Source organism: Camelus dromedarius, chromosome 20, assembly GCF_036321535.1.
Source record: "Camelus dromedarius isolate mCamDro1 chromosome 20, mCamDro1.pat, whole genome shotgun sequence".
Lineage (NCBI taxonomy): Eukaryota > Metazoa > Chordata > Mammalia > Artiodactyla > Camelidae > Camelus > Camelus dromedarius.
Genome location: NC_087455.1, coordinates 4,725,393 through 4,745,738, shown reverse-complemented (window position 1 = coordinate 4,745,738; position 20,346 = coordinate 4,725,393).

Here is a 20,346-nt window from a genome sequence, read left to right as displayed (position 1 = left end):
CTGACCTCCAGCAAGTTGGTAGAAATTTCTTGTCTTTGTTTTTTCTGTCTTTAAAATACAAGTAAAAGTCTTGCTTCATTCATTTCACAAGATGACTTTTAAACACCTGGAATGTTGATAAGCAAGCAGGATTTTTAATTTTTAAAGGATTTTTTATATATATGAGACACTTATGTTAATTTTTTTCTAAAAGCAATATATCTCAGAAATCTTGGGGTTCAATGATTAAATAATGGTTACTACTTATTGAAGTATCTTATTAATAAGGTCAGAATGGCTAAGTATTCTCTAGACCTTAGTGTATTTAATTTATCAAAATAAGTGCATGGTTTTATTTTTTATTAGTTTTATAGAAAGGAGACTGAGGGTCAGAAAAGTTGGCCCATTTACTCAACTCTCATGGTTTAAAACTTTTAGAATTTTATCTTCAACTTCAGCCGAGTATCTGACTCCAAAGACGTTCTGCTTCCACCTCGTGCACACATTGCCTGCGTCAGTACTGCCCCAGCTCCCCAGGAAGGTGAACGTCCACTGTATGATACAGATTTGTGATCTGTAATGTCCAACTGGGATTTGGAGACCAATCTATTTATAAACAATCTTGGTCAAGCTGGTCCCAAGGAAAGATACGACTATAGAAATAGAGATTTTCTAGTGTGGCTTTAAAATAGTTTTTGTATGTAATCTACTCTCTCAGCCCACTTTCCAGGTCATAAACTCTCAGATTATCAAACCCCAGGTAGACGGTATTAATAAATCCTGATATATCTGTCTGATCTGGACCAGAGCAATGAAGCAAACAGACATTAAATTCCTCTTCCTTCTGCCTTCTATCTTCACATTCACCTTCAGCTGAAAATTCCCAGCCATGTTTACCTGAAGGCTGCCCTGGGAGGCTAAAGGTCAGGGCGTGGGTAGCTCAGTGCGTGATATGAATGATGGCGGCTCTTTGATGAATTGAACGAGTGAAACACGTCACTCTTGGAGGGAACTCCTGCCCAAACTTGCAGAGCAGTGGTCAGAGGGATGGCTTTGGCTCTTCGGTGGCTTGCTGAAACTTCAGCAACTCCATTAGTGATGGAAGAGGAGACAGCTCTGAAATTAACCAGAGGCGTTGTTTCAGGACCACAGCTCTAAGAAACAAGGATGTCTGGCCACACAGCTGTGCAGCCGTACACATAATGTCCCCAGTTAATGGGAACGGTGACTAATAGTTTGTAACTACCTTAATCTATTACAAGGAGTAAACACATAATGAAAAGCTGTGTTTCCAGGCTTCCATATAAAAAGAAACACCGTAGCCTGCATGGCTTAAATAACAGTTTATTTTTCACAGTTCTGGAGACTGGAGATCTGGAATCAGGCTGCCAGGATGGCCGGGTTCTGGTGAGAACTCTCTTCCTGGTTTGCAGGTGGCTGGCCGCCTTCCCATTTGTCCTCACGTGGCCTTTCATGTGCGTGTGGAGAGGGCACGAGGTATCTCTCTCCCTCTTCTTAGAAGAACACCAGATTGTCAGATTAGCACCCAAACCTTATGACCTCATTTAACCCTAGTTACCTCCCGAACTCCAAACCCAGTCACATGGGGGTTAGGGCTTTAACACATGGATTTTGAAAGAGCACGATTCAGTCCAAAGCAAACACAGGGAAATGCGTAAGAGCCACACAGCTCGTGTGGAGCACCTGGACTAAATCTGCCTCGTCGCTTCTCAGTGATGAGGACAAGTAGATTACATTTTGCTTATGGAAGACGGTGTTCATCAGATCCTCTGTCTGTAACAGAAAATGCTCTGGTGGATGCAGCCGCTAGTTATTCCTTGCCACATTACAAGGTGACTAAAGCCAAGGACAGGATTTATAAGAAGGACTTCGAGTCCTGAAACAGAAGCACAAAGAGGAAATGATGGCATCAGTGAGTCTGCAGGATCTGAGGGCTTAGGGTACAACGTGATGATTCCCACAGATCCTTGCTAGCTTGGGGTTATGTTTAGAAAACAAGATATAAACTGTTTAATTTACCATAGAGAATCTTAAAGTCCTCATTCAGTACATCAGAAACAACAGCAAAACCAAGCCACAATCGAATCAGAACACCTTCTGGAATGTAATGCAGGTGTCACTTAGAGAGTCTTGAATTGGATTAGAAATGCTTTTACTCACATGAGTGATTATTTCAGTTCCCTCCCTATGTGGAGGAGAAAGCCAGTGGCCACAGAGAGCAACGTTTGCATTCTGGAGTACGAAGACACTAGCTTTCACAGTAAAGATCTTGACTCGTATTTAACCTGAGCATGGTGTTTCCTGCTTTTCTGAAAATAGTAACTCGGTATTTATGATAGCTCCAGCCTCCCCCTGACTCTTCACTTCAAAGGAAGGACAGTGGGGGTGAATCAATGGCTCTAAAGGCAAAGAGGGGTGTTTTCAAGGGCAGGGAGGGGAATCTGGGAGTATCTCCAGACAACAAAGGTGACCTCCAGCTCAGTAAAGTACAATGCCAAGAATAGATGCCCATCAATTCCTGCCACACTGGTCACAGACACCTCTGTCAACCAAAACACATGACTGTCTACCTACCTAACGGTGTGCAGTCAGCCAGGACGTCACAGCGCGGACAGCCATACATCTCCCTGCAGCCCCTCCTGCCCTTCCCAGTGCATGGGGTCAGCATCCCACTCTGACTGCGGAGGGGGAATGACGCTTGCATAGAACATGGAAAGGAAACGAAAGTCGATGACCACAGATGAGGAAAGAGATTATTTTGTGTGATGTGTTGAAGAAGAGCAAAAATTCGGCGGGTGAATGCTCTTGAAGCTTTAATTAATTCCCCCAAATTAACGAATTATCTTAATGTTGCCTGGATGTCAGAAGTTTCCTCCTGAAAGGATACTTTTAGCTGCTTCATTCCTGGTACTTGGAGATGGAGATCACTTCTTTTTATAAAATCACTGGTTATGTTACACAGAGATCTATTGATTAATGCAATCTCCACCCTCCAACCTCATCCCCCATTTTAATAGGCAATAATTTGTCTTTATAGAAGAGATTGTTTCCTTCAAAATCATATGTGTCACAGGATAGACACTCAACTGTTTGTGCATTTGCCTTACAGAAGGTGAGGGAGTCAAGTAAAGCTTGCAGGAAGAATCCTGTATGAGAGTGTGCTGTGACTGCTGGCCCACGTGGTGATCCCGCCCCCCTGCCCGCGCACGCACACACTCATGACGCTATACGCAAGTATTTTGGCAGCAAGGGCCTGTCAAATTCCACTTTGGTTTTTGCACTGCAGAAGAGAGTGCATGCAAGAACCATTACATGGATGAAGGAACGAATGAACGGAATAAATAAAATAAACAAAGAACTTAAAGATTCAGTTACAGATTTTGATCTCACTACTTGGTATCCTGGACTGGAACAGTGGTGAGGTTCTTTTATGCACTAAAACTATATGACTGTTCCTCTCAGTTTCCTCAGTTCCTTCACCCTCAGATGGCTCATCTTAAAAATTAAAACAAAAAAAGTTTGTTTCTTTCTCACCTTAGAGGAGTATTGTATTTATCTTTTTATTTTTTTATGTATTTGTATTTATGTTTTTAAAAAATTGAAATAATGTATGTGAAGTAAGTGTGAATGAAATCAAGCAGGATAATTATGTGTTGTTATAACTGATCCTACCCTCCTTTATTTTTTGCCCCATCTCTCTCTGTTATAAAGCCCTGATTCAAAATTTGCCCCAAATTCTACACTTTAAATGGCTTTGACTGTGCACAGAAAGAAAAGACGGGATTGAAATGGCTGGACGGGGTGGGGAAAAGTCTTCATATTTGAATAAGAACTTGAATTTACAGGACTGTTTGGGGATTTAGGACTCTGGAGATTGGATTTTCTGTGGGTGAACTTCTTTATTTCAGCTGTTATCAAAATGATTGCAAATATTTAAGTCCTCAGACTGTCTTCATCAATCTAACATGATTGCATCTTTGCTTAATGACTCTGAGTTCTTCCAGATCTTGGCCTCATCAGTGTTCACTATGTGGAATTTAATGTTAATGTAAATGTTTCAGGGAGTTGAGTCTGTTCTGAGTTTAGAAAGCAAATACCCATGAATCTATATGGTTTTGGTAGAATTCCAAAACTATATACTCACAAAAGAGCTGAAATATTACACAGTATTGGAGAAATGTGATGATATGTGCTGTTATTTACTGTTTAATATAGATCAGGCATTCAGCTTACATTAGCACATTTGTTTCTGAAAACCACTCTAGGGGGTTGATGCTCTGAGTCCCCTTTGCAGATGATGAACTGTTGGGCTGGAGCAGACCCTCTTAAACATTGATATACCTAAAATTAACTGAAGGTCTTGTTAAAATGCCGGTTCTGATTTGCTTGCCTGGGGTAAAACCTGAGTTCCAGCATTTCCAACCAGCTCCTAGGCGATGCCAATGACAGACACTTTGAGTAGCAAGGACTTTGAGAAGTTCTGGCCCCCTAGTTAGTTGAGAGGCTGGGCTGATATGTGTGGCTTCAGATCATGTGACCTCTGACCATCGGGCTCAGCAGATACCTCGAGAAGGCTGCCGGGCGGGGCTCCTTTCTCGTTTATGGCAGGCACTAACATGGCACCTGGCATTCTTTCCTGTCCAGCCTGGAGATGTGCTCACACTTCTTTTCAATTCAAAGCTTCAGAAACTTGACTGGCAATCAGCCCATCAGGTTTGGTTTGTGACGTGACGCTTCTGTTGTCATGGTGCTGTGGTTTCTGTTTTGACCAGAAGACTTACATGTCAGTCTTCCTTGAAAAATAGTAAATTCAGTGGTTTCTAAATTTATTATTATTTTAGAATGAATTCCATGAGAAACAGAAATTATTTTGGTAGTACATAAAAACAAAAAGAAAAATATCTATATTTATAGTTTCACTACACAGAGACAAAGACTTTGTAGATTTTTTCTGTCGGTTATTATCTTGCTCACGAAATTAACTTATCTTTTTTGCATAAATTTGATCAGGTAATACAGAAACCTCTGTATTCTGATAAATGGCATTTTTTTGTCTTTTAAAATGAGTGCATACTACTCAAAAAAGCAGTTATAACGTAGGTTACTTAAATACTTTCTATGTGAGCTTCCCCCCAGTTTTGCTATTAATTACTATTCTCTTAATTTTCACTCTCAATAACAATACTGGAAATAACATGGTTTTACTAGTTTTTTTTTTCATGTATATCAGTTTTATTCCAGGTTATTGATTTGAAAATTCTGAAGTCATTCACTCTTTTCTTACAGTTTGTGCATCAAAAGAGTATATTGACTCCCTTTGGAATATTCATTTGATATAAATGTAAGATTTTATATTTTTCCATTGACTAGACTGCACACACTGTCTACACTTCTGGCTAATGCACATTTGCTAGTTTTTGTACCCAAACTCATGTCCTATCTCAGAAATTGTTCTTTAACACAAAAACTCCTGTTTGAAGAGAACTCCAGGCAACAGAAGTAAAGTAATGGAAATAATTATCCTTTTCAAACCTTTAGTTTAAAAAAAATTCACCTCAAAATGAATTCTCTGCTTGAGTCGTACTTCAGCGTCTTTCCCTGCTGGCCACGGCTTGATTAAAACACAAGAATGTAATTATCTGCTAATTTGGAGTCTCAACTGATTAAAATAGAAAGAACTGGCACAGGTCAGAGGTTATCGTGGCGCATAATTAATTGTCCAACATCATCTTAATCAACATCTCTTCAGCTTGAGTGTCCTGCGTTTCTTGGACAGGAAGGAGGAGGGGAGACGTGCGATTTAATCAACTCTGCCTGAGTTGTCAGAAATGGGTTTGGGGAGGCGGCCTCCCCCAGTTATTGGAGAAGGAGCTGAAGTGTTTCAGCCTTCAGTTGTGTGTCGTGCGTTCCCACGTTTGTAAGATACAAGGTGTGTTATTGAACACAAGGCTCCTAGTATGCGGCTCACTGCGACTTGGTTAATAAATTGAAGTATTAGATCTGTGCAGGAGAGGTATGCACGTACAGGTGTAATCTCACATGACGTGAGTCACTAGCCATAAAAAGCTGTTGATTTTTGCCTATGCCAGATTGGTTGTGCTATAACCAATGTGTGCTAAAATACAGCCGCTGTCCTTGTAGGAAAAAATCACAGTAATGCGACTTGTCACATTTTCATAAAGATGCAGTAGGCCAAGTCAAATAACAGATGTTTTGGGCAAGGTCTGGGCTTATTCACTCAGAGATAATGCAGACTCCCAGGCCATGCTCTGACACAGAGCATGGACTAGCCACTGGTTCCAGGTTCTCAGCCCTGGAACAGGAGATCAGTATGTGTTTTTTTTATCATATTTAATCAGCATAACCACGGGGTAAGATACAGATGATTGTTTCCACGTTACAGAGGAGGAAACTGAGATTCAGAGCAATTCACTCTCTTTCCTAGTGACGTCGAGCTAGGAAGTGGCAAGACTAAACACTGGACCTGTGCCCTGTGCTTGCTGCCGGCCCTTGATGTACTGTGCTGTTCTGTTAGCTGCTGTGGACAAGCATTTCCACTTTCCTGGACCATCTTTACACCACGGTTCTTCCCTTAGCTTCTTCTCTCTTCCCTTTGCTCCCCAAGCTTGCTATGCTTTATCATAGCATCTTCCATCTGCAGTGTCCTTGGAGTTTGGGGATCATTTTTCCTGGGTGAGAATTACTGCTTTTTTCCCACTTTCCCCTCACCTGTCTCTCTGAGGGAGTAGGAGCTGTTTGGGGTGGGTTCACATATTTCCTTTCTGAAACGTCAGACCTTAGGTCAGCATCCAACACACATGGTGTTTCATGTGTTTTGGGGCTCGATTGTTAGGTGCATAGAATGAGTCTTTGTAGAGAAGGACCATTTTCTTAGGATGCTGGCGAAGTTCCTCCAGTAAAGAATCTTCCTTGAGGCTAGAAATGCTGCAAGTCCTTAAATATGCATACTCTCTCTGCTCCTTTCCTGCCCCGCTTCTTCCTGGGGCCTGGTCCTTATTGGACCCTGCATCCGGCCATGCTAAGTTGTTTAGCATCTGTTGACTGCACTGTGCTGCAGTCTCCTCGGGGTTGCTCAGGTGCCTCCCTGTCTGGGATGCCTTTCTCCCTCCATAGCTGCACTTAGCTAATCCATCCTGCAGTCGCCTGGGGAGCTTTTGTCCTCAGATCCTTCAGATTTCAGTACACCTGCAGTTACCAGGGATAAATAATTATTCAAGAAATATTTTTGAACAAATAAATGAATATGTGAAAAAGGAGTAAATGAATAGGAAGGACTTTTTCTGGGTGTTTTCAGAGCCCTGGATCCAAGCATTGGTTAATTCAAATTACCTAAAATTTTCTTAAGAGATGTAATTCCCATCTGTTGGTAAATAGTATCGAGGCAGTGCTGTTATTGAGAAGATGTATTCTTTATAACCAATATTCCCAGGTTGGCATCATAGTCCTGCTACTTGTGATCTGTGTAGTTTGGGAAAACTTAAATTTAATTATTGGTTAATTGGAGAGGCTCAATTTTTCTACCTGAAATGAGACTAGTAACCTAACAGAATGTTTTATTCTTGTTGATTTGTTGTTATTGTTGATGTTTTTCAAGTTTTGTTTTCTATCTGTTTACATTTTGAGAATTAAATCACATACTGCCTGCTATACAATGTCTGGCCAAAATCACATGATAGTGTAAGAATAGTCAGCACCATTGGTTTACAGCGGTGCAAAGTTCATCTTTAAAAAAGAGATTCTCTGAATAAGTCAGCACAGTCTCTCAGAGAAATCTGGAGGCCAGACTTCCATGTTTATGGCAGTAAATAGACTTCAGAGGATCTACTGGTTCTCTCTGCTCTTTGAAGAAAGCAAATATGTAGTTCCCAATAACTGACATAAAGGGAGAGCTGGTTTAATTCTTGAAAATATATCAGAAACCCATTAAGAAGCTTTGAATGGTTCAAAAAAGCAAAACTGTTTTGAGAAATCCTGAGTATCCTGGAAATGCATAGGCATTCACCATGACCAACTAAGCTTATGGACCTTATTCCCGACAGGGAGAGAGGGGACATGGGACACACACAGGTCTGCACATTCTGCTCCGTCCTTCCTGGGGAGACAGTGCACTTCACAATTAAACCCTGAGGCTTCCCTCAGATTAACTGGTGGCTTTTTAGTTAGGTCTCCTTTAAGTCAACATTTACATTTTGTTTTAAGGAATAATTACTGACAATCTGTGGAATAGGAATCTGAAAAACATGGACTGCTCTCCGGATTTCTACGCGCGTCTGGGTAGTTTATATAAATTGTTTAAGCCTCAGTTTCTAACTTCAAAAAAATGAAGATGATTATTTCTTCTCAAATTTCTACCCTCACGGTCATGAGGGCCTTATCATTTAGTATGCAAAAGAACACTGTTCTCTGAATGTAACTAAAAAAACAATCCCTACCAGTGAGAACTTCTGCTCTGCCTGAATAGGTATAACGCTAAACCATGTTGATCTAATTCCATCCCCTAAAATACAATGATTACATGTTTGAGGCACCTGTTTGGAGTAAATTTGGTAAGTTATATAGCATAAACTTAAGTTATCTGATCTGAACTCTGATACCTTGTTCTTACTTCCTGCTCTGGCTGTGTGACCTTTGGCATGTCTTTGCCATCCCTGGCCTCTGTTCACTCAGCCAAATGAGCAGTATTCAGATAGTGCCTCCTTCATGGAGCTGATGTAAAGATTAAGTGAGAAAAACAGGTAAAGAGCTTACAGTATTCCCAGGCAAAAAGAAAGCGCTGAGTCAGTAAGTTATTAATATCACCATTATTGTCACTGTTTTTAAAAGTATCTTAAATAATACAAAAGACATTGTTCTATTTATATGATCTCTGGAAATCTAAGGAGCCAGGCTGTGTTCTGTTCGACCAATTTGACCGTAAAATTTCTCTTCTGCGACTTTGAGCTCTGAAGCCCTCCACCAGTCACAGAATCTGAGAGCTACTAGAAATTCCGCAGTCAAGTTGGCTCCAGGAGAGGCTGACCCAACAGGCTGGGCACAAGTTTTCTACAGAAGTTTTCCAAGGTCGGAATCTCCAGGTGGCAATCTAGGCCCCGATGCTGGAAAAATAGTTGAGAATCAAAGCCCAACGTGGAGGAGTTGTATTAAATAAACAAGTGACAGAGTCAAGATTTAGAGTTTGGAAGAAAGCAGAGCATCACAAAATGCTGTGTTTCTTCCTACTGTCTTTGGTACCATAGCCCTTTGCACACTTATGATTAATAAAGTAATTGTTTAGAATTATTTTGGAATAAATGATAAGCTGAATAAAGACACAACTGCAGTCATTCTGTCTGTCTGTCCAGGACCTAGCAGTGTCTGGCATGTACTTGTCATCTGTAAATGCCGATGGATTGAATCAGTAAGGAGGGCCCTCAGCGATTTAGGAGAAATGGTGTAGGGTGTCTAAGGTTTCTCTGAATGAGCTAGTATTTACACGGTCCTTGCACTTGTTCTGTTGCCTGAAACGATAAGATTGACATGTGCATCTATGAGCCGTGGGCAAAAGAGGACTAGGAATAGAAGAGAGGGATTGCAGTAGAAGCAGAGACATTTTATTGTATTCAACACTAGATTCAGACTAGTCTGTTCTTTAAGAGCATCATTAGATTTCAAGTTTATCTGATTTGGGAAATGCCAGTCTGAATTCAGAAGCTAATCCACTCAGGTTTGTTGTGAGAATTAAATTTGACAATGTAGATAAAGCATTTAGTTGAACACAGAGAAAGAAGCCAAATTTCAGAGGACTGGGGAGAAGCTACATGATTCTTTGATTTTTGTTTTTGTGCTTGTTTCCTGTCTTTTTATTTCCAGAGCTTAAGCCAGCAAGCTCAAAATACCCATTTGGTAAATGAATGCATCAATGCAAAAGTGAATCGACAGATGGTTGGATGGATGAGTAGGGAAGGGAAAGTGTCTGAGTTAACTGAGGCTGGTCTAAGATTACTACTTGTTTTCATGTCGTAGGAGGGAGAAGAGGTTTGGTTAGAACAAGATTCAGTGGACCTCTTTCCCTAAGAAACACCATGTGGCCTTCTCTCTGTAACTTTCTCTGGCTTCGTAATGCAGACCTGGTACTAACTTGGGCAGAGTCCAGGTTACACCTGTCCCCATTTTGCACCCAGCTGGAAACTGCCCTCTTATGATTTCTCTGCTCTTAAAAATCTCCTGCTGAAGCTTACAAATCTAGTGTAATCCAGATCAAACATGCTCAGATACGTGGAATGGTTCCAGTGATCTCAAAGCTAAGCCAAGAATACCATAATAACCCCTGTGCAGGTAGGAATCACAGTTCCCTCCAAAGCCAGTGGGACCCGGATGTTATCAGACCGTCTCTGCTTGCTGGTCTCCTACTTGTAATAGAATGTTGACCTCTTCCATCAAACCTTTTGACGATCCCTCAAAATGTATGTTTTGGCCTCTCCCTACTCTCTGTAAGTTTTCTTCCTGATGTTTGTCATACATTCAACAAATATTTATTAGCATATGTTGTTTGCTGGGCCTTGTTTTTAACGACTTAGTTCCAAAAATTGAAATTTTGGTTCTCCATGTCCTCTTGGATAAGATGAAAACAAGACTTAAAAATAGATGTTACAAATATAGCATGATCATTAATACAAGAGGAGCATAAAATATTGATTTTTTTTATTATGTCAGTGTTTATTTCTTATATTAAAAATAAGTACTATTTGCGTATTACAATTTTCACTTTCATAAAACATTTTAGTTGGTTTTGAGTGTGGGATTCTCACAAGTTCAAAGAACTACTATTACCTCCCTGTTTTTTTCACATGAGAATGTAGTTCCAGAGAAGTTCTGTGAATTACCCAAAGTGGCAACTAATGAATGAAAGCTGGGTTCAAAACCACGTCTCTGACTCTAAGTGCAGCGCTCTGTCCATGGTTCCTCACTTCTCTGTGATCGTCACCGTTTTGAGGATGCCCCCGGCACTTGGTGCTGTGCCTTTCAAATATGGGATACATGGACCAGTGCTGTCGGTTTTTAGGTTCTGTGAGATCTGATCTGGAATCCTGCTGGGCCTGGATTTACTAACCAGGAAGACTTACTGTAAATGACCTTAGCTTCCGGTCCATTCTCTGTAAGACACAGGTGAGAATATACATCTCATTGTCTTCTGAGCATTAAATGCCAAGAGTGCACAAACACTTCAGCAGACCTCTGGAGCAGATGGAGGGAACTCTGCAAGCATTCATTTCCTTTTTTCCCCCTTTGTTTCTTTTCCTTTCTATTTGAAGGCAATGAGCTGTATGTAGTCTCAGTGCTTTAAATTCCATGATATTAATCTCGTTCTGTGTTGTTTCCTCAGGAAAGAATAGGAATGTGTGTAAGTTGAGAGGCTCAAAGTTCGGGCTGGTTAGTGCTGGAGCCGAAGCCAGGCCTCCTCACTGGGAGCACTCCAGTCTCCTGACACCCCCCGCCCCAGCCCCGCTTTGTCCAGGGCAACATGCGAGGAATCCGTTCATTCTGCAAGGAGCTTGTACCTTCCCCCGGTTTGCTTCAAGCCTTACTGAAAAGCCGATGGTCCAGAGCTGATTACATGATGGTGGCAGTGCTTGACTCACGGCCCTTTATATTTCTTCCCATTTCTCTTTCAGCTGACAGTCTGTGCAACCTGATCCCGAGGTTGCCAAGGCCGTGACGATTTTTTTTAGAAGCCTTTTCTTGAGCACTTCAGACCCTTCTGTGCTGAATGGCTTGGCGTCTCTGGGAAGCGTGAGGGCATTGTTTCCCCATTGGCCCGTGTTTATTAACTGGTCCCTTCAATGCATAAGATACCTAGCAGAGAGGTAGGGAGATGAAATCTTTCCAGACTTTATTGATTGTTAGGCATTGTCCCAGCGTGGAGACGTTGTGCAAAGCTCAGTCCCAATATATAAATGCTGCAGTTAATATACGGCACTCTCATCTGCTTTCTATCTCTCGAAACAAACTTGATCACCTGTCTAATCAGAATGTATTAAATAGTCCTTCTGCGTGTTGCCATCCACGTTGACGCCTGCAGTCGGAGCTAATCCAGTCACTGGATTGCTCTTGGAGGGATGAATAGCAGGCGTGGGGGATCAGCAGGACAGTCTGCTGAGTAGGAGGGATTTCAGCCCCACCCACAGCATTTCTGTGCCCACCCTCCTGCAGTGGTTTTGGCATGCAGTAATCCTCCCTGTAGCTCTGAGCAGACTGACAGCATCCTTTAGGGCATTGGCCTACAATAGTACCTGGTCCATCCACTTAGCTACTTCCCAGTAGTGCCCAAGACCTGTGGAGCCTTATCGATATCACAGAATGCCAAAGATTCAGCAAGAAAATACCGTCAGCCGTCTGTACCCTGGTCCCACATTTGCGGGTTCAACCAACTAATCTTCCAGTCCCCCTTTAAATGCCTCGAGCATCCGTGGAGGGACGACTGTAAGTGGGAAAGACCTATGAGCGATGATGGTTTCTCTTTCCTTCTCTTCTCCCTCGGCTTCTGCTTCTTTTTCCCTCCTCTCTTCCCTCCTCCGCTCTCCTTTCTCTGATGTGTCACAGGCGCTGAGAGCAGCAGCAGCAACAGCGGCAGCAACAGAAAGCTTTGCTCTCAGACTGTCCTTGGGTCAAATCTTACTCATCACTGGTTGTATAAACTAGAGATTTACCTGAACCAATGTATTTTGATCTGAAACATAGGAATGCTGCATATCTCCAAGGGCTGTTTGGAAGAATAAATGGAAACATAAATTCTTATTAGTGCGGTTTTGGCACACTGCAATATTTCAGTAAAAGGAAGCTGCCCTTATTACTGACATCATCGTTCTTGTCTGCTACTCAAGTATTCTCCAGGGAAACATCCTTGCAGTTCTGAAGCAAGTCAATCTGAAGTATGGCTGAAGTCTTCTTGCTGAATCAGTGTTAGGGAACCTGTCGACAAATTTGAAGGCTCAATATTAAAACATTAAAGAATTGAGTTTGATTAAGACAAAACAATTGGGAAGAAAATCTTTATATATACATTGCTCCTGGAGACAACAGAAGATATGCTAGAGAAGAATGGAAATTCTACAAAATATTTAGAGACTTCAAAAGAGAATTAAATTGAAGGTCTTTGCACTTTTTTCACATTTCCTTCTGTCCTTATTTTTACCTTCTGCAGTTTTAATGTATTTTCATGAACCAGCCACCATAATATGCATTAATTAAATGTGATGGTGAACACTAGAAAACCAAGTAATAAAACTGGATTCTTATTATCAGGTTATCTTTTATTTTTCTTGTAAAATTTTATTCATTTTGTCCAAAAACTATAAACTTTTTCTTAAGATCCCCTGTCTACTTCGCTCTTACCCTCCTCCAGCAAGAAACTTAGGCCTTGAGGGATTGAATCTCTGGTCTTGAATCTCATTCTAGAGCTATCCTCTACATAAACGTGTATGTCACTGCTGTCATCTGTGCTAGGGGTGTTCTCCAGGTGGCAGGGACAATTGTGCCAACAAATGGATCAACTAAATATACAGAAGCCGTCAGTATTTCTTAGAACCACTATTGTTAGAGTTAAGACATTTGTTTTAGCTCTTTTTGTCAACAAGTAATTGAATGGAAGCAAAAAGTGAGGACATGATCACTATAAATCTCTATGTACATTTATCTTAGGGAGGACAAAAAGTCAAAATTATTTCAGATACTCATCATCATCATCAAATCATAACCTCCACCCCGGCAGAAAAAACAATGCAGCATCACAAATCTGCATGTTCGTACTCCACTCTTCTTTAGTGTAAAACACTCTCGTTGAATGAGAGCTGAATCCGGTGGACTAATGGGGAAGGTGGGCATCTCAAGTGGGAGAGACTGAGCAGTGGACAGGGGGCTCCCTGTGTGCTCTCATATGGCTTCTGTGACTTAGGTTAGGGTCAGAGACTGAGGGAAATATGTATCTTTTTATTTACCTCCAGTGTTACAGGTTATGTCTATGCACATATCAAACACACACACACATACTTACACACACACATACACACACACACACACACATATATATATATATATATATATATATATATATATAATATACATGCATTTAATTATTCTTTGTTCTGGCAATTTCTAATCTCTGTATTTCCTTTTTTAATGTTATATTATTTTATTTTTAAAAAATCTCATGCATGTATTTTATTGGAAAGGTAAGAAATAATGAATCAAAGTCATTACTGAACTTTCTGTGGGCAGACACTTTGTGTTACTCAATTCTGAGCCTCCATAAAGCAGCAGAATTAAGGCAGGCTTGGTACAAAACAACCATGCTTTAATTACTATTTCTTTTAATAAGTTGTTTAGGGTCTGCTAAAATCATCTGCATTAACTAAGCATCAACATACTAGCCAAATCCGGTAGAAGCACCACACATTTAGAATACATTGCATTTCTTGATTTTTTTTAATTAAAAATAATTACTCATTCAGTGAAGAGACAGATAAACAGAAAACCTAATTTTAATTAAAACCAATGCAAATGTCTTTGTGTAAAAGTGGACTCCATTTGAAAAGATGACTTTGAATTTTAAATAGAAGAGCTAAATGAAACATGCTGTTACTCTTCTGGTGATAAAATACGTAAGTTTGCAGTCAGGAAGCCAATTTTTTTAAGTATTCCACTTTAAAAAAAATCTCCACAGACATTTCGATTTGTAAGCAGTCTTACCGTAAGGAGTCTCTGGTGTCTGATAGTCTCCCAGATTTTATTAGTTGTTAGCTGATGCAGTCTTTCTCTGTGTATTATATTATCTGATTTTTGTAACAACCTTTGAGGTAGATCAGAAGGTACCTTTGTCCTCATTCTGTATGAAACTGACTTACCCAAGTTTGAGCTCACAAGGAGGTGGCAGAGCCAAGACGTTCTTTTTATGATCCTGTGGCTCTTCCCCCCTCCCTGCCCCCCCCCCCCCAGTGTCTTTAGACTTTGTGTGATACCATAGCACGTACCCTGGATTTTTCAAGACATCTGTATGGTCTGTGTCACTGTTCCCACTTGAATTTTCTATGCATTTGCATACTTTAAGTCATTTTTACATTAGAAACTTGGGTGACCATGATAAACTATTGACAAGTAGCATTAATTTAATTAATAGCCTCCATTTTTTTCCTAAAATGGTAGCTTGAGCAGTTACAAAGCTACAGGCGTCACAGATCAGAGGCAGAGCTCCTTTTCAAAAAGATAAAAATAGGGGGACTTGTAAACTGGTGTCGTACATCTCCGTTGATCAATTGACTTTTCTTGTTTCACTTGGAGAAAGGCTCTTTCCACGCAGTTCTGAAGAAAAGACTCACAATTTAACGTTTCAGCAGCTCGATGAGATAAGCTGTAACCTTTGAATAATCACCCTGTCACCTGGCTTCTTGGTGCTCGTATGCTAGAAATATTAACAAAGATTTAATTTCCACATTAAAATTCTTGTTTGAAGTCATTTAATATTGTATTCTATCAATTTGAAAAGATTAATATTTACTGTAATCTGCTTTATCTTGAAATCCAATACACTGTGTTCTGAAGACATTATAATTTCGTTGCATTTGACATGCTCTGAGAAGGATGCGGATTAAATCCCTGGTGTGTGGCATTAAACATTAGGAAAGTAGCTGATGTTCCTAAGAGAGAATAACCAATTTCAAGAGTGGGACCGTCCAGGCCTTGACCTCAGTCCCGCTTCCTGTTGGTGACCAGTGCTCCCTGGCACGTCTCCATCCTGTCTTCCCCAGATGCCTTGTGACTGAGTATCTGTGTGGTTCCTTGTCACTTATGCTTTTGGGAGATCCTTAGAACAGGTGGATAATACCTGTGCACAGTCTGGGGACTCCAGGGATATTTGTTGAATGAATGAGGCATGAATGAGTGAACTAAAAGCCCTGAGATGCTTTTGAGACCTAGACTATTTCAATATTTATTTCACCTCTATCACTGAGTGGTAGTACAAGCTTTCTGAGCGCTGGTCTCTCACCTGCCAGTCTAAGACAGGGAGTAATACCTGTGTGGGACACTTGTTCCAAATACAAAGCAAGCCAACCAACAAGCAAACAAAACCCACCACAGATGAAAATCTGTAGATCATGCCTGGCCTATACATAAGGCATGTTAAATTCTCCTGTGTTTTGTTTTTGTTTTTTTTTCCAGAAGACAACCAGAGCCAGTGTGGGCTTTGAGGGTCAGGGGGTAGGAGAGGACAGCTGACTCCAGAGTGGGAAGGAGGGAGAGAAGCCAGTGCTAAAGACATCTTTACCAACCCATAGTCAAAGGCTGGATTGTCTGGAGACAGGTCCCACATGCCCAATGGAAAATCACTGAAGAAACTGTTATGAGTCAAAAATCTTTGTTTATAAAACTCAATTCATAATCTTGGCAAAAATCACTTCCTCTCTTTAGGACTCAGTTTTGTTTAAGTTTTTGTTTTCTTTCTTTTTCTTTTTTCCATATGCCAGAAGAAGAAAAGATTGGACTGAAATATATTTTCAAAATGTTTTTCTAGTTCAAATCATAAATTCTCATTATTTTAACTTGATTCAGCAACTCTTGGTGTGATTCTATGATTCTTTTCAATCTGCCTTATATGACAAGAGAAAATGTACATTAAAGATGTATTAGAAGGCTATGGTGGTCCCCAGAAGATAAGGAACATGGAAAGAGTTAGCATCATGCAGCGCAGTGGTACTATGACCAAAGGATGAAGGACGTGCATTGTGCCTGGGAGCAGGGTCTGCAGCCCTGCCTCGTGACCCAAGTTGCCTCTTGTACAGGGTGCCTTGAGCGAGGCTGCACAGAAGAGGTGATTACATCAGAGATTGGGGCCCACCTCTGATATCTTGGGGACATCACTGGCAAATGTACAGTGGTTCGAAGTATAAGAATGTTTTCTCACTTAGAGGTCATCTGTACTGGACCTAGTGTGTGTATGTCAGCCTTGAGGTATGTGCCTGAAGTTCAGAAAATTCCAGTTAATGTCTAATGGCCATGGTCCATGGTAAATAGTCTGATAAAACATTGATCCCACAGTTTGAAGGGCCTTGGACGAATGATAAAATTTAGGGACTCTTTTGGTGGTAAAGAAGGAACCAAAGATACTTCTAATGAAGGTAGTGAATCAACTTACGATGTCCAGAGATGATTCTTGTTTCAGTTTGGAGCCATGAATTACTGGTTGGAAAGACTGGAGTCAGGGAATCCATTGATGAATGTAGTTTAAAAAGATTATTCTCCCTGAAAATTAACTTTTGCCTGGAATCAAATCTCTGCCCTAATATATGCCACAAAAACTCTCTTCTCTTGGCCATAATTTTGACTTGTAATTTAGCTTAACTTGGGGAAAATATGGCAAAACTTAGTATTGACCACGTGGTGCTTGTCACTGCCTCAGAAATTTTGGTGTATCTTTTTAAGGTGTTTCTAGGACAGTTACTGTATATTTCTTGCAGTTCTTCCACTTTTTTTTTTTTCTGATAACTGTTATCTTCCTTTGCTGACTGAGTCCACTTCTTTCCATAAATCATTATTTAAAGTATTATTTACTGAGCACTTTCTAGGTGTTATTTACAGTACTCAACAATTTGCATACATTACCACATTCCTCCTCCTAGCAAATGCCTCTGGGTATTTCTTCCATGTCAGAGACAAAGAAATCAAGACATCGGACTTTGCATAACTTGGCCAAGGTCAAAGACTCTCTACAAGCCAGTTACTGAACCCTAAAGGCCACATTCTGTCCAGAAAAAAAGAATGGTGATCTCTTCCTCCTCAGAGTCTGATCCAATACAGACAAAAAAAAAAAAAAAAAAAGTAAAGGAAATCACATTTGAAGTCAAAAACTTCAAATTGGAATATTATCTCCCTCTCTCTGTCTCATGTGCGCACACACACACACACACACACAATTCCTATCAGAGATCATTTATCTGAACTTTTAGCGATCTTATATATAAAACGAAGCTAAGAATATTTACCTGACTGACTGACGTTGAACTTTGTATGAAATGGCAGCTGTAGAACAGCCGGCACAAGGACAGACTCTAAGTCTCCAAAATGCTCTTTCTTTCCCCTGCAGCCTCTTACACCGCTCTTTGCACCCACCCACTGCCTCTCCGTTGTCTCTTAACAGGTTGTCTCTGATCAGGCCAACTGTGCATACAGAGATGGTAAGTCACTTTTCTCATTAATCGCTGTGCCCCTAGTCCTCGTTTAGTGCTTGGACCCTAGGAACTTAATACGCAATCAGTGTACATTTAATGAATGAATATTCAGAGGTATGAAATGCCTTGTTTCAATCACTTCTCTTAAACTCCATTGGGTTTAGTAAGGCATCCTGGGTGGCGGTGTGTCAGGGAGAGTCTTACCGTGTGTGTGTGTGTGTGTGTGTGTGTGTGTGTGTTGCGTAGAAGGGACAGGAAGAATAGCTGGCATGCTCTTATATGACATACGAAGCACATTAAAGTGAGTACAAACAGAACTCAGAACTGTAGGAAACAGGAAGAATGAAATATGCTAAACAAGGAGGTGAGTCGAGCACCAATTTAGTCTCTACAAGCCCTGGTTACCATGGCAAGGAGTAAAACACAGTCAGCTAAACAAGTCTGATTATCAGGAAGCAAGACATCTACCTAAAAATGTTCCCAGCACCTAATTATAAAGACATCAGGAGGGCTGTCAGATGCCAAACTCAGAGGAACGTATTTTTAGAGAACCAGATTCTCAAAGACAGCGCCAGCTCCTGGGCTTCGAAGGCCATTTCATCACAGTCCATCTGTGAGGGTCACAACGTGTGCCCTGTCGACCCCCAGCTGAGCCTTTTCCTTGACTGGAGAAACGTTTGCCGCCCCTCCTCTTACTCTCAGATACTGGCTTTAGCACTTGATCCTCTTAGATTTTTTCCTCTCCTGCACCAACCTGGTAAGGGCTCATTATCTGAGTACCCACCGTTGCTGTCCTGTTCAGGTTCTCCCAGCATCCTTTTCTCTATCTGACCTCCATCTCCCTGCGAAGATGGCTGGCAGCCCTCCTCCATAGACTTCAAACACTTGCTGAGTTTGTTTCCCTAGCCGCCTCCTCTGCAAGACCATAGGAGGCAACTCTCAAGTTCATAATTCAGGACTGTACCCCGAAAGCCCAGCACGGTGGCTGTCACAGAGCAGGTGCACAGGAAGGCAGAGAGGTGCAGTGGAGGGGTCTAGTCTGGGTCAATGGCTGAAATGGCACAGGACCCCACTGACGGGACATGATCCTATTTAATGGACAGTGTTCCCAGGGATGAGTCATGGTTTGGCTGCCGAAGTACGAATGCAAACTCAGACACTAATAAGCACGTAGGACCCAAGTTGTAGTTGGCTTAGATGTAGAAGTTCTGAAGGGGACTAGCTGAGGGGAAGTGAGAGATGTATTCTCAGTAGAAATAACACAGCCTCCCGCAGGATACATACACGTGTAAACTTTGGTCTCTGATAAAGCCTTCTCTATGTTTAAATGACTGATGAAGACATTTTCTACTATTAATTTTTATAAGACTTAACTAAGTTAATGGCCCTAATTTTTTTTAAGTGCAAAGATGTTCTCTTATGCGTGACTTTAGGCAGAGTACCTGAGCTTTCTAGAATCATTTCCTTGTTAGTTAAAAACTAAGCCGGAGGAGCTGCCCCCCCGCCTGCCCCACTCTCACGCGTGTCTCCATTATTGCACCAGCTGATGAAGGAGAGGTGTTCGCTGAGAGGAGACTTCTGTTTCTTCAGAATGACTCATTTTTCCCAATGAATGATTTATCCAGTCTAGTCCCTAAGAAGAGTATTTATTTCAGTCTGATGATGTACAGTATGCATTTTACCAGTAATATAAGTTTCAATAGTTAATGAGCTGTGGCTGTTTCTGAGAGTGATACATCTTCGTCTTCCTGCAGCTTCAGTGACAGCACCTTGCCATAATTTAACCTGACTTAAAAACGAGGACGTCCACCACTTTTCATTTAAAGCAAGATTTCTTGAGCCTCAAATTCTAATAGAAACTGGTGCAGCATTAGAGGTGTTTGTAACTGTGCGTGTCACTTTCGACTCCTAAAGCTGATTTCAGTATGAAACAGAAATTATCAAACTTCATTCCTACTTATGATGAATGATGAGAAAACAGTACCTCCCAAGCCCTGGGCTTTTAACAAACACGCATCTTGTAGCAGCAACTGATACGTCAGGGTGGTGGGTGGCCAACACGACCCCAGTTCAGGACAGAGCATGGAATGAGTCATCTTTCCTCGGTCTGCCTTTTTGACCTGTTCTT